The sequence below is a fragment of the Triticum aestivum genome, chromosome 6A (genome assembly GCF_018294505.1).
Source record: "Triticum aestivum cultivar Chinese Spring chromosome 6A, IWGSC CS RefSeq v2.1, whole genome shotgun sequence".
Taxonomy (NCBI): Eukaryota; Viridiplantae; Streptophyta; class Magnoliopsida; order Poales; family Poaceae; genus Triticum; species Triticum aestivum.
This window is the reverse complement of record NC_057809.1, coordinates 16,180,906-16,194,961: the sequence shown is the minus strand read 5'-3', so window position 1 is coordinate 16,194,961 and position 14,056 is coordinate 16,180,906.

Genomic DNA, 14,056 nt, shown 5'->3' with positions numbered 1-14,056 from the left:
CCCGTAGGGTCCGCACGCTTAATATTCGGTATTATGAGTTTATGTGATTTGATGTACCGAAGGTAGTTCGAAGTCCTGGATGAGATCGGGGACATGATGAGGAGTCTCGAAATGGTCAAGACGTAAAGATCGATATATTGGATGACTATATTCGGACATTGGAAAGGTTCCAAGTGATTCAGGTATTTTTCGGCGTATCGGAGAGTTACAGGAATACGAGGAAGAAGTATTGGGTCTCATGGGCCAAGTGGTGGAAGAGAGGAGGCAGGGCGCGCGGCCCCCCTATCCCAAACCGAATTGGACTAGGGGGCCGGCCCCCCTTTCCTCCTTTCCTCCCTCTCCTTCCATCTCCCTCTCCTCCTTCCTTTCCTCCTCCTAGTAGGAGTAGGAAAGGGGAGTCCTACTCCTACTAGGAGGAGGACTCCTCGTCCTGGCGCCCTACAGGGGCCGACCGGCCTCCCCCTTGCTCCTTTATATACGAGGGCAGGGGGCACCCTAGAACACACAAGTTGATTGTTCCAAACCGTGTGCGGTGCCCCCTCCATCATAATCCATCTCGATCATATCAGAGCGGTGCTTAGACGAAGCCTTGCATCAGTAGCAACATCATCACCGTCATCATGCCGTCATGCGGATGGAACTCTCCCGTGAAGCTCTGCTGGATCGGAGTTCGTGGGACGTCATCGAGCTGAACGTGTGCCGAACTCGGAGGTGCCGTACGTTCGGTACTTGGATCGGTCGGATCGTGAAGACGTACGACTACATCAACCGCGTTCTCATAACGCTTCCGCTTACGGTCTACGAGGGTGAGTAGATGATACTCTCCCCTCTCGTTGATGTGCATCACCATGATCTTGCGTGTGTGTAGGAATTTTTTTGAAATTACTACATTCCCTAACATGATGTTGTTCACATTTGTGATTCTGATGGCGATAATATTGCCCAGTCTCGTTATTAAACATTTTCTAGGCAACAGTTCATTTAAATCTAGTTTCACTACACTTATTATTGCTTTGCTCCATGAGAAAATCCTTTGGTATTTGCTTTTGTTATAAGAATATCACTTGTGTCTACTAGCACGTTACGAGCTATCTGCCTGGCATGATCAGCATCCATTGTGTTTTATTTATCAATATCGGAAATTTTCATATGTATGGTTGTACCCTGCTACCCTAGGGCTTAGGGCATCTTTAGCAAGAAGGGGGTAAACTTTTATGTTTGAAAACATGAAATGATACTTTTTTTGTTCCAGTAAAGATCATTTGACTAGAAAAGTCCCACAACCTTCTACGCTCGCCAAATGCTTATCTTGGCAGGCTTCATAGGATTGATCAAATACTATAGAAAAAATGTCGGAAGAGAGTTATATACCATGTTTGTGGTTCCCCTTTTGATTTTATTTGCAAATGGTTCGTTGAGTATTTGTAAACAATTCTAGATAATATGCTAGACAAAATTAGTAATTGGGAGGTGGCTCACAAACGCGCACACCCGAAGCTTCTCCTGCGTCGGTGGATGGTAGAACTAGTCGTGGGGTGGTGGATGTTGGAAATATGCCCTAGAGGCAATAATAAATTGGTTATTATTATATTTCCTTGTTCATGATAATCGTTTATTATCCATGCTAGAATTGTATTGATAGGAAACTCAGATACATGTGTGGATACATAGACAACAACATGTCCCTAGTAAGCCTCTAGTTGACTAGCTCGTTGATCAATAGATGGTTACAGTTTCCTGACCATGGACATTGGATGTCGTTGATAACGGGATCACATCATTAGGAGAATGATGTGATGGACAAGACCCAATCCTAAGCCTAGCACAAAGATCGTGTAGTTCGTATGCTAAAGCTTTTCTAATGTCAAGTGTCATTTCCTTAGACCATGAGATTGTGCAACTCTCGGATACTGTAGGAGTGCTTTGGGTGTGCCAAACGTCACAACGTAACTGGGTGGCTATAAAGGTACACTACAGGTATCTCCGAAAGTGTCTGTTGGGTTGGCACGAATCAAGACAGGGATTTGTCACTCCATGTAAATAGAGAGGTATCTCTGGGCCCACTCGGTAGGACATCATCATAATGTGCACAATGTGATCAAGGAGTTGATCACGGGATGATGTGTTATGGAACGAGTAAAGAGACTTGCCGGTAACGAGATTGAACAAGGTATCGGGATACCGACGATCGAATCTCGGGCAAGTATCGTACCACTAGACAAAGGGAATTGTATACGGGATTGATTAAGTCCTTGACATCGTGGTTCATCTGATGAGATCATCGTGGAGCATGTGGGAGCCAACATGGGTATCCAGATCCCGCTGTTGGTTATTAACCGAAGAGTTGTCTCGCCCATGCCTGCATGACTCCCGAACCCGTAGGGTCTACACACTTAAGGTTCGATGACGCTAGGGTTATAGGGAAAGTATGTATGTGGTCACCGAATGTTGTTTGGAGTCCCGGATGAGATCCCGGACGTCACGAGGAGTTCCGGAATGGTCCGGAGGTAAAGATTTATATATGGGAAGTCATCATACGGTCACCGGAATAATTCGGGGGGTTACCGGTATTGTACGAGGACCACTTGAGGGGTTCCGGGGGTCCACCAGGAGGGTCCACCTGCCCCGGAGGGCCCTATGGGCTGTGTGTGGAGAGGGACCAGCCCCTTAGTGGGCTGGGAGCCTCCCCCCTAGGGCCCACGCGCCTAGGGTTTGGGGGAACCCTAAAGGGGGGGGGGGGCGCCCCCCTTGCCTTGGGGGGCAAGGCAACCCCCTGGCCGCCGCCCCCTCCTCAGATTGGATCTGAGGGGGCCGGCCCCCCTCTCCCTTGCCCCTATATATATGTGGGGGGGTGGAAGGGCAGCCGCACCCAAGTTTTGGCACAGCCCTCCCCCTCTCCCAAGTCCTCCTCTTCTCCCGCGGTGCTTGGCGAAGCCCTGCAGTGTTGCCACGCTCCTCCTTCACCACCGTGCCATCGTGTTGCTGCTGGATGGAGTCTTCCCCAACCTCTCCTTCTCCCCTTGCTGGATCAAGGCATAGGAGACGTCACTGGGCTGCACGTGTGTTGAACGCGGAGGCGCCGTGATTCGGCGCTTAGATCGGAATCAACCGCGATCTGAATTGCTACGAGTACGACTCCTTCATCCGCGTTCTTGCAACGCTTCCGCTTAGCGATCTACAAGGGTATGTAGATAAACTCTCCTTCCCCTCGTTGCTAGATTACTCCATAGATTGATCTTGGTGATGCGTAGAAAATTTTAAATTTCTGCTACGATCCCTAACAGTGGCATCATGAGCTAGGTCTATGCGTAGTTTCTATGCACGAGTAGAACACAAAGTAGTTGTGGGCGTCGATATTGTCAATTTACTTTACGTTACTAGTCTTATCTTGATTCGGCGGCATCGTGGGATGAAGCGGCCCGGACCGACCTTACACGTACTCTTACGTGAGACTGGTTCCACCGACTGACATGCACTAGTTGCATAAGGTGGCTAGCGGGTGTCTGTCTCTCCCACTTTAGTCAGATCGGATTTGATGAAAAGGGTCCTTATGAAGGGTAAATAGAAATTGGCATATCACGTTGTGGTTTTCGCGTAGGTAAGAAACGTTCTTGCTAGAAACCTATAGCAGCCACGTAAAAACTTGCAACAACAATTAGAGGACGTCTAAGTTGTTTTTGCAGCATATGCCTTGTGATGTGATATGGCCAAAAGGATGTGATGAATGATATATGTGATGTATGAGATTGATCATGTTCTTGTAATAGGAATCATGACTTGCATGTCGATGAGTATGACAACCGGCAGGAGCCATAGGAGTTGTCTTAATTTATTTATGACCTGCGTGTCAACATAAACGTCATGTAATTACTTTACTTTATTGCTAAAGCGTTAGCCATAGTAGTAGAAGTAATAGAAGACGAGACAACTTCAAGAAGACACGATGATGGAGATCATGGTGTCATGCCGGTGACAACGATGATCATGGAGCCCGAAGATGGAGATCAAAAGGAGCAAAATGATATTGGCCATATCATGTCACTATTTGATTGCATGTGATGTTTATCATGTTTTACATCTTATTTGCTTAGAACGACGGTAGCTTAAATAAGATGATCCCTCGAAATAATTTCAAGAAAGTGTTCCCCCTAACTGTGCACCGTTGCGAAGGTTCGTTGTTTCGAAGCACCACGTGATGATCGGGTGTGATAGATTCTAATGTTCGAATACAACGGGTGTAAGCCAGATTTACACACGCAATACACTTAGGTTGGCTTGACGAGCCTAGCATGTACAGACATGGCCTCAGAACATGGAAGACCGAAAGGTCGAGCATGAGTCGTATAGAAGATACGATCAACATGAAGATGTTCACCGATGTTGGCTAGTCCGTCTCACGTGATGATCGGACACGGCCTAGTTGACTCGGATCATGTTTCACTTAGATGACTAGAGGGATGTCTATCTGAGTGGGAGTTCATTAAATAATTTGATTAGATGAACTCAATTATCATGAACATAGTCTAAATTGTCTTTGCAAATATGTTGTAGATGAATAGCTCACGTTGTAGCTCCCTATTTCAATACGTTCCTAGAGAAAGACCAAGTTGAAAGATATTGTAAGCAATGATGCGGACTAGGTCCGTAGTCCGAGGAGTGTCCTCACTGCTACACAGAAGGCTTACGTCTTTGATGCACCGCTCGATGTGCAAACCCCTACAACGTCGTCTGTTGATGTTGTGAACACCTGACAGACACATCCTAATGACTACTTGATAGTTTAGTGCATCATACTTTACGGCTTAGAATCGGGATTCCAATGATGTTTTGAACGCCATAGAACATATGAGATGTTCCAAGAGCTGAAATTAGGATTTCAGGCTCATGCCCGTGTTGAGAGGTGTGAGACCTCTGACAAGTTCTTTTGCCAACAAGATGGAGGAGAATAGCTCAGCTAGTGAGCATGTGCTCAGAATGTCTGGGTGCTACAATCACTTAAATCAAGTGGGAGTTAAACTTCTGGATAAGATAGTGATTGATAGAGTTCTCTAGCCACTATCACTAAGCTACTAGATCTTCGTGATGAACTATGACATGCAACGGATGGAGTTGATCCCGGAGCTGTTAGCGGTGCTTAAGACCGCAAAAGGTAGAAATCAAGAAGGAGCATCAAGTGTTGATGGTTTAACAAGACCACTAGTTTCAAGAAGGGCAAGGGATAGAAGGGAAACTTCATGGATGGCAAACCAGTTGCCGCTCCAGTGAAGGAACCCAAGGTTGAACCCAAACCCGAGACTAAGTGCTTCTATTGTAAAGGGAACGGTCACTGGTAGCGGGATTACCCCAAATGCATGGTAGATAAGAAGGCTGGCAACTTCAACAAAATTTATACGTGTCATTAATGTGTACCTCACTAGTACTCCTGGTAGCACCTGGGTATTGGATACCGGTTCAGTTACTATTATTGGTGACTTGAAGCAAAAGCTACGGATCAAACGGAGACTAGCTGAGGGCGAGGTGACGATGTGTGTTGGAAGTGTTTCCAAAGTTGATGAGATCATCATCGCACGCTCCATCTGCCTTCAGGATTAGTATTGGACCTAGATAAATGTTATCAGGTGTCTACGTTGAGCATGAATATGATTAGATCATGTTCATTGCAATACGGTCATTCATTTAAGTTAGAGAATAATGGTTATTCTGTTTACATGAATGATACCTTTCATGGTCATGCACCCTATGTGAATGGTTCATTGAATCTCGGTCGTGGTGATACACATGTTCACACCAAAAGATGTAGAGTTAATAATGATAGTACCAGTTTCTTGTGGCATAGCCGCTTAGGTCATATTGGCGTAAGATGCATGAAAAAACTCCATACCGATGGATGTTTGGAGTCACTTGATTTTGAATCGCTTGACACATGCGAGCCATGCCTCATGGGCAGGATGACTAAGACCCCGTTTTCAGGTACAATGGAACGGGCAAGTAACTTGTTGGAAATCATACATGCTGATGCGTGTGATCCAATGAGAATTGAAGCGTGCGGTGGATATCGCTATTTTCTCATCTTCACTGACGATTTGAGTAGATATAGGTATATTTACTTAATGAAGCACAAGACTGAAACGTTTGAAAAGTTCAAGCGATTTCAGAGTGAAGTTAAGAATCATCATAACAAAAAGATCATGTTCCTACGATCTGATCAAAAGGGGATTTTCTGAGTTATGAGTTTGGCAATCACTTAAGACATTGTGGAATTGTTTCACAGTTGAAGCCACCTGGAACACCACAGGGTAATGGTGTGCCCGGACGTCGTAATCGAACCTTATGAGATATGGTGCGATCTATGATGTCTCTTACCGATCTACCGTTTTTATTTTGAGGTTATGCGTTAGAGACAACTACATTCACTTTAGATAGAACACCATCTAAGTCCGTTGAGACGACATCGTATGAACATTGGTTTGGCAAGAAACCAAAGTTGTCGTTTCTTAATGTTTGGGGCTGCGATGCTTAAGGCTTCAGCCGGAGAAGCTCGAACCCAAAGCGGACAAACACATCTTCATAGGATACCCAAAGGTGACAGTTGGGTACACCTTCTATCTCAGATCTGTGGGCAAATTGTTTGTCGCTAAGAACGGGTCCTTTCTCGAGAAGGAGTTTCTCTCGAAAGAATTGAGTGAGAGGAAGATAGAACTTGATGAGGTTGTCGAACCTTCACTTCAACCAGAGAGTGATGCAACATAGAAAGATGTTTTCTGTGGCGCCTACGTCTGTTGAATAGGAAGTTAATGATAGTGATCATGAAGCTTCGAATCAAGTTGCTATCGAACCTCGTAGGTCGACAAGGATATGTACTACTCCTGAGTGGTACGGTAATCCTATCTTAGATATCATGTTGTTGGACAACAATGAACCTACGAGCTATGGAGAAGCAATGGTGGGCCCGTATTCCCACAAACGGTTAGAAGCCATGAAATCCGAGATAGGATCCATATATCAGAACAAAGTATGGACTTTAGTGGACTTGCCCGATGATCGGCAAGCCATTGAGATAAATGGATCTTTAAGAAGAAGACGGATGTGGGCGGTAATGTTACCGTCTATGAAGCTCGACTTGTGGGAAAGAGTCTTTTCACAAGTTCAAGGAGTTGACTACGATGAGAATTTCTCACCCGTAGCGATGCTTAAGTCCGTCGGAATCATGTTAGCATTAGCTGTATTTTTCGATTATGAAATCTTATAGATGGATGTCAAAACAAGTTTTCTTACCAAGTTTTCGTAAGAAAAGTTGTATGTGATACAATAAAAGGTTTTGTCGATCCTAAGGATGCTAAAAGGTATGCTGGCTCCAGCAATCCTTCTATGGACTAGAGCAAGCATCTCGGAATCGGAATATATGTTTTGATGGAGTGATCAAAGCTTTTAGGTTTATACAATGTTTGCTAGAAACTTGTATTTACAAGAAAGTGAGTGGGAGCACTACAACATTTCTGATAAGTATATGTGGATGACATATTGTTGATCCGAAATGATGTAGAATTTTTGGAAAGCATAAACGGTTGTTTGAAGAGTGATTTTCAAAGGAAGACCTGGATAAAGCTGCTTACATATTGGGCATCAGGATCTATAGAAATAGATCAAGACACCTGATGATACTTTCAAAGAACGCACACCTTGACATGTTTTTGAAGGAGTTCAAAATAGATCAGTCAAAGAAGGGGTTCTTACCTGAGTTGTAAGGTGTGAAGTTGAGTAAGACTCAAAGATTGACCACGGTAGAAGAAAGAGGAAGGACGAAGGTCGTCCCCTATGATCTTGTCATAGGCTCTATACGGTATGCCATGCTGAGTACCACACCTGATGTGTGCCTTGCCACATGTCTGGCAAGAGGGTACAAAGGTGATCTAGGAGTAGATCACCAGATAGTGGTCAAAATTGTCCTTAGAGGAATAAGGAAATGTTTCTCAGTTATGGAGGTGATAAAGAGTTTGACATAAAGAGTTACGTCGATGCAAGCTTGACACCTATCTGGATAGCTCTGAGTAGAGATACCGGATACGTATAATGGAGCAATAATTTGGAATAGCTCCAAGTGGAACGTGGTAGCAGCATCTACGATATAAAGTTTTGCGAAATACATAGGGATCTGAATATGGCAAGACCCGTTGACTACAACCTCTCTCACAAGCATAACATGATCAAACCCAGAACTCTTTGAGTGTTTATCACATAGTGATGTGAACTAGATCATTGAGTCTAGTAGACTCTTGGATGTTGGTCACATGGCGATGTGACCTGTGAGTGTTAATCACATGGCGATGTGAACTAGATTATTGACTCTAGTGCAAGTGGGAGACTGTTGGAAATATGCCCTAGAGGCAATAATAAATTGGTTATTATTATATTTCCTTGTTCATGATAATCGTTTATTATCCATGCTAGAATTGTATTGATAGGAAACTCCGATACATGTGTGGATACATAGACAACAACATGTCCCTAGTAAGCCTCTACTTGACTAGCTCGTTGATCAATAGATGGTTACGGTTTCCTGACCATGGACATTGGATGTCGTTGATAATGGCATCACATCATTAGGAGAATGATGTGATGGACAAGACCCAATCCTAAGCCTAGCACAAAGATCGTGTAGTTCGTATGCTAAAGCTTTTCTAATGTCAAGTGTCATTTCGTTAGACCATGAGATTGTGCAACTCCCGGATACCGTAGGAGTGCTTTGGGTGTGCCAAATGTCACAATGTAACTGGGTGGCTATAAAGGTACACTACAGGTATCTCCAAAAGTGTCTGTTGGGTTGGCACGAATCGAGACTGGGATTTTCACTCCGTGTACACGGAGAGGTATCTCTGGGCCCACTCGGTAGGACATCATCATAATGTGCACAATGTGATCAAGGAGTTGATCACGGGATGATGTGTTACGGAATGAGTAAAGAGACTTGCCGGTAACGAGATTGAACAAGGTATCGGGATACCGACGATCGAATCTCGGGCAAGTATCGTACCGCCAGACAAAGGGAATTGTATACGGGATTCATTAAGTCCTTGACATCGTGGTTCATCCGATGAGATCATCGTGGAGCATGTGGGAGCCAACATGGGTATCCAGATCCCGCTGTTGGTTATTGACCGGAGAGTTGTCTCGGCCATGTCTGCATGACTCCCGAACCCGTAGGGTCTACACACTTAAGGTTCGATGACGCTAGGGTTATAGGGAAAGTATGTACATGGTCACCGAATGTTGTTCGGAGTCCAGGATGAGATCCCGGACGTCAGGAGGAGTTCCGGAATGGTCCAGAGGTAAAGATTTATATATGGGAAGTCATCATACGGTCACCGGAATAATTCGGGGGGTTACCGGTATTGTACCGGGGCCACTTGAGGGGTTCCGGGGGTCCACCTGCCCCGGAGGGCCCTATGGGCTGTGTGTGGAGAGGGACCAGCCCCTTAGTGGGTTGGGCGCCTCCCCCCTAGGGCCCATGCGCCTAGGGTTTGGGGGAACACTAAAGGGGGGGCAAGGCAACCCCCTGGCCGCCGCCCCCTCCTCAGATTGGATCTGAGGGGGCCGGCCCCCTCTCCCTTGCCCCTATATATATGTGGGGGTGGAAGGGCAGCCGCACCCAAGTTTTGGCGCAGCCCTCCCCCTCTCCCAAGTCCTCCTCTTCTCCCGCGGTGCTTGGCGAAGCCCTGCAGGGTTGCCACACTCCTCCTTCACCACCATGCCGTCGTGCTGCTGCTGGATGGAGTCTTCCCCAACCTCTCCTTCTCCCCTTGCTGGATCAAGGCGTAGGAGACGTCACCGGGCTGCACGTGTGTTGAACGCGGAGGCGTCGTGATTCGGCGCTTAGATCGGAATCAACCGCGATCTGAATCGCTACGAGTACGACTCCTTCATCCGCATTCTTGCAACGCTTCCGCTTAGCGATCTACAAGGGTATGTAGATAAACTCTCCTTCCCCTCGTTGCTAGATTACTCCATAGATTGATCTTGGTGATGCGTAGACAATTTTAAATTTCTGCTACGATCCCCAACAGTGGAGCCACATGTGGTGAATGTCAGAGTAGGGTAGGACATCGGAGAACAATACCCCAGAGAGCTTGTTCAGGCAGCAGCTATTGGGAAGATCTGTCGTGGCAGTCCGATTGCCGAAGAGGAGATGACCAGGAACCATGGGGACGTAGATGGAACGCGACCTCTAGTAGCCGTGGTCACCTAGCTAGGCATGACATTTATACCACAGCCGCTGTCAGCAGCGATACAGGCGGAGGAATGTTACGCCACTCGCGTTTGGGATTTTTTGGGCCTGAGCCGCCTCTCGCGTTCAGAGTAAATCATAAGAAAATTGATAGGTCTCGAGGTATCTTTCTGCAAAGAAGAGCGCACACATCCATCCGCTAGAATCTGGGGCATTGATGTTCGATTTGATAGCCCAGGAAGAATTTTTCTATTTTTTTACCCCTGAACCATCGATTCTATTATGGTCATTCTCAGTTGTGTGAAGTACTTGTATTGAAGAAGCTTGGTGGGGGTACACTGGCAAGGGCTATGTCTCGTCTATTGCAAGACGAGCTACCGTCTCATCTCTAGCGTTGCCCCTAACGGGACGGTCCAATGTAGCTTTTCTCGATCGGTTTTCGAAAGTGACAACTTTGGACCGGTTTTAGAAGCTTCCACGATGTTTTTTGTTCTTCTTTCATTTTTGTTTGTTTCATGTATTTCTTTTCATTTTTTTGTTCTTTTTTATTTTTTTCAATCCCTTTTTCAAATAATGTTGACTTTTTAATATACGTTGCACATTTTTCTATACAATGGGACCACCTTTTATATGTGTGCTGAATATTTCTCAAATACCTGATGAACATTTTCTAATTTATGCAAAAGATTTTCAGATACACCTTGAACGTCTTTGGAGTACCCATTGAACAATTTTTTAATACATGTTAAACATAACTATCTTTTACGTCATGTAAATATTTTTTTACATTGTAGAAACATTTGAAAAAAATGCTACAGGCATATTTTTTGGAACGCCTAATCATTTTGTAAATATCATGAACATGTTTTCGTATGTTATGGACAATTTCAAAATGGTGTGAATACGCTTGTCGTTCCCTCTCGTTAGGGTTTATTCCTCTCGTTGCCACCGGCAACGTTGAGATCATCTGTCCCTCTTCCTCCCCGGATTTCGATTCCCCCCGCTCGGGCTGGGGCCGTCCTGGACGGCCGCCCGGCCTTGGTAAGGGCGTGAGTTCAGGGAGGGGTTAGGGTTTCTAGGTCTTCTCTTGGTCCGCCAAGAGATTGATCCGTTGTTTCGAGTGCGACCATGGCTCGTCGCGAGGATGCCTCGGGATCAGGATCTAAGGGGAAGATCAAGGTTTAGGATCTCCTGAAGGAGCTCGCCTTATAGGAGGACGACCTCGACGATGAGGTCTTCGAGGAGACTGACGCCCCGGCGGTGGAGGATATCCGCTCGATGATCTTGGTTTGTGTTCACATGGACAAAGGCTTTAGCACCTACTGGTTTTTTCGCAATATGCGGACTGCTTGGGATCTAGCAAGGAAGGTTAAGATTAAAACTTTGGAAGAAAACATGTTCATGATGCAATTCAACTGCCTTGGAGATTGGGAGAGGGTTACTCAGGGTGGCCCGTGGCACTTTAGACGCAATCCGGTGATCATCGCTCCCTATGATGGATAATCAAAGCCGTCATCCATTGAGCTCTACAAATTTGAAATATGGGTACGCATAGTAGATCTCCCAATAGCCTACCATGGCAAGGTTAAAGCCCTGGCCTAAAAAGTGGGCGGGTTTGTTTGGAAACTTTTTCGAACTTCGAAAACTTTTCCCAAATTTCATGAACTTTTTAAAATACATGAAGTTCTTTTGAATTTTGTGATGTTTTTTTAAATTTGTGAAGTTTTTTCAATTCATGATTTTTTTTTAAAATCCATGATCTTTTTCAGACTTTTGTGAACTTCTTCAATATTTGTGAACGTACCAAAATTTTGTGAGCTTCTCAAAAAATTGTGAACAACACAAACCAGAAACATGATAACTCCTTCATTAGACCAAACGTCTCATAAATACCAACCCTTTATATCCTTCCAACACATTGAGTTTTCGCGAAATGTTATCAATACTCCAATGAGAATGATGTTATGGTACTTGATTTTATTTTTTTTGCTATGGGGAGATCCGCCGTGGCAGCCCAACAGCTGGAGCCGCTGCTCTTGTGAGAAGCAGGTCGTAAGAAAAATAACAAGAAATGAGGTACCTTTCTGCAAAGAAGAGCGTACACATCCCTCCACTAGAATCTGGGCCATTCATGTTCGATCCGATAGCCCAAGAAGAATTATTCTACTTTTTCAACTGAAGCATCGATTCTATTGTAGTTGTTCCAAGTTGTGTTAAGCACTCCTATTGAAGAAGCTTGGTGGGTGTACATGTGTAAGGGCTATGTGTCGCCTATCCTGGGACGAGCTACCATCTCATCTCTAGCGTTATCCCCAAGGAGCAGCCCAATGTAGCTTTCCCAGATCGATTTTCAAAAGTGACAGGTTCTGACCGGTTTTACAAGCTTCCACGCGTATTTTGTTCTTCTTTTATTTTTGTTTGTTTCCCATATTGCTTTTCATTCTTTTTCTTTTTTATTTGATTTTCTTTCCATTTTCAAATAATGTTGAATTTTTTAATACATGTTGTACATTGTTCTTATACACGGCGACCACTTTTCGATACACGCTGAATATTTCACAAATACATGATGAATGTTTTTCTAATAAATGCAAAAGGTTTTTTCAAATACACCTTGAACATTTTTGGAGTACATGTTGAACATTTTTTTATACATGTTAAACAGTTTTCAGAAATGCCATAGGTAGTTTTTATAAACGTGCAAAACATTTGTTTTTTAGAATTTTAAAAAAATATCTAGGGCATTTGTGAATGGTACCAAATGTTTTTAAAATTATGTGAATCTGTTTTTTGCATTGTACAGTTTTTTTTTAGAAAATGTGAATATATGTTTGCAATATGTGATTATTTTCTAAAGGTCATAAACATGTTTTTGAATGTTATATAGACATTTTTTAAATTGTGTGAACACATTTTTTACACAGCATGAATATTTTCCTAAATGCACGCTAAACATTTGATTGAAACACAAGTAAATTAGTTTCAAATACATTTGCATTCGAAATATTTTCAAATAGGAAAAGAAAGAACGACCATCAGAAAAAATAGACGGACGGAGAAGAAGTTGTGTCAAAACAAACAAAGAAGCAAATTCAATCGGCCCACTACGGTGAAGCGTCAAGCAAGAGACCCTTTTCACCAGTATTTGCAAATCTTCACACCAAGGATTCACGGGTTTTTCTTTGAGGTATTCCTATTGGTCTTCTAGCATGATTTTGTTTGGTTTTCTCTGATTTCTTTTCTTTTCTTTTACTTTTACTTTTTCATTTTCACTTTTTTCTTGTTGTTTGCCTTTTTTATTTTTCTTTATTTTATTTATCAAATGCATGAAAAAAACTCAAATTTGAAACCTATTGAAACTTTGAATTTTTTTAACAAATTCATGAACATTTACCATATTTCATGAACTTATTTTTGAATTTGGTGATATTTTTACAAATTCATGAACTTTTTCCATTCCCAATTTTTTTAAGAAAACCATGATTTTTTCTAAATTATTAAAATTTTCAAAAAAAACCAAAAATGTGTTAACAACACAAACCAAAAACATGAGGACTCCCTCATGGGACCAAGCGGCCTATAAATACCAACCCTTTATAAGCTTCCAACATATTAAGTTATTGCAAAATGCCATCATGTACCCGCCCAGCCATCTACTTCCTCATTCCAAACCTAAATGCAAAGCATAGCGTCGCCTTGGGTGATCGCTATCTTCACTACCCGCAGGATCTCTGATACCTCATACCATGCTTAGTCAACTCCTACATGCGAAATCTGAACCTGAGTGTTAGCCTCGGAGCCGCCTTGAGCCGCCTGCAGGATCGCCAATCTCCC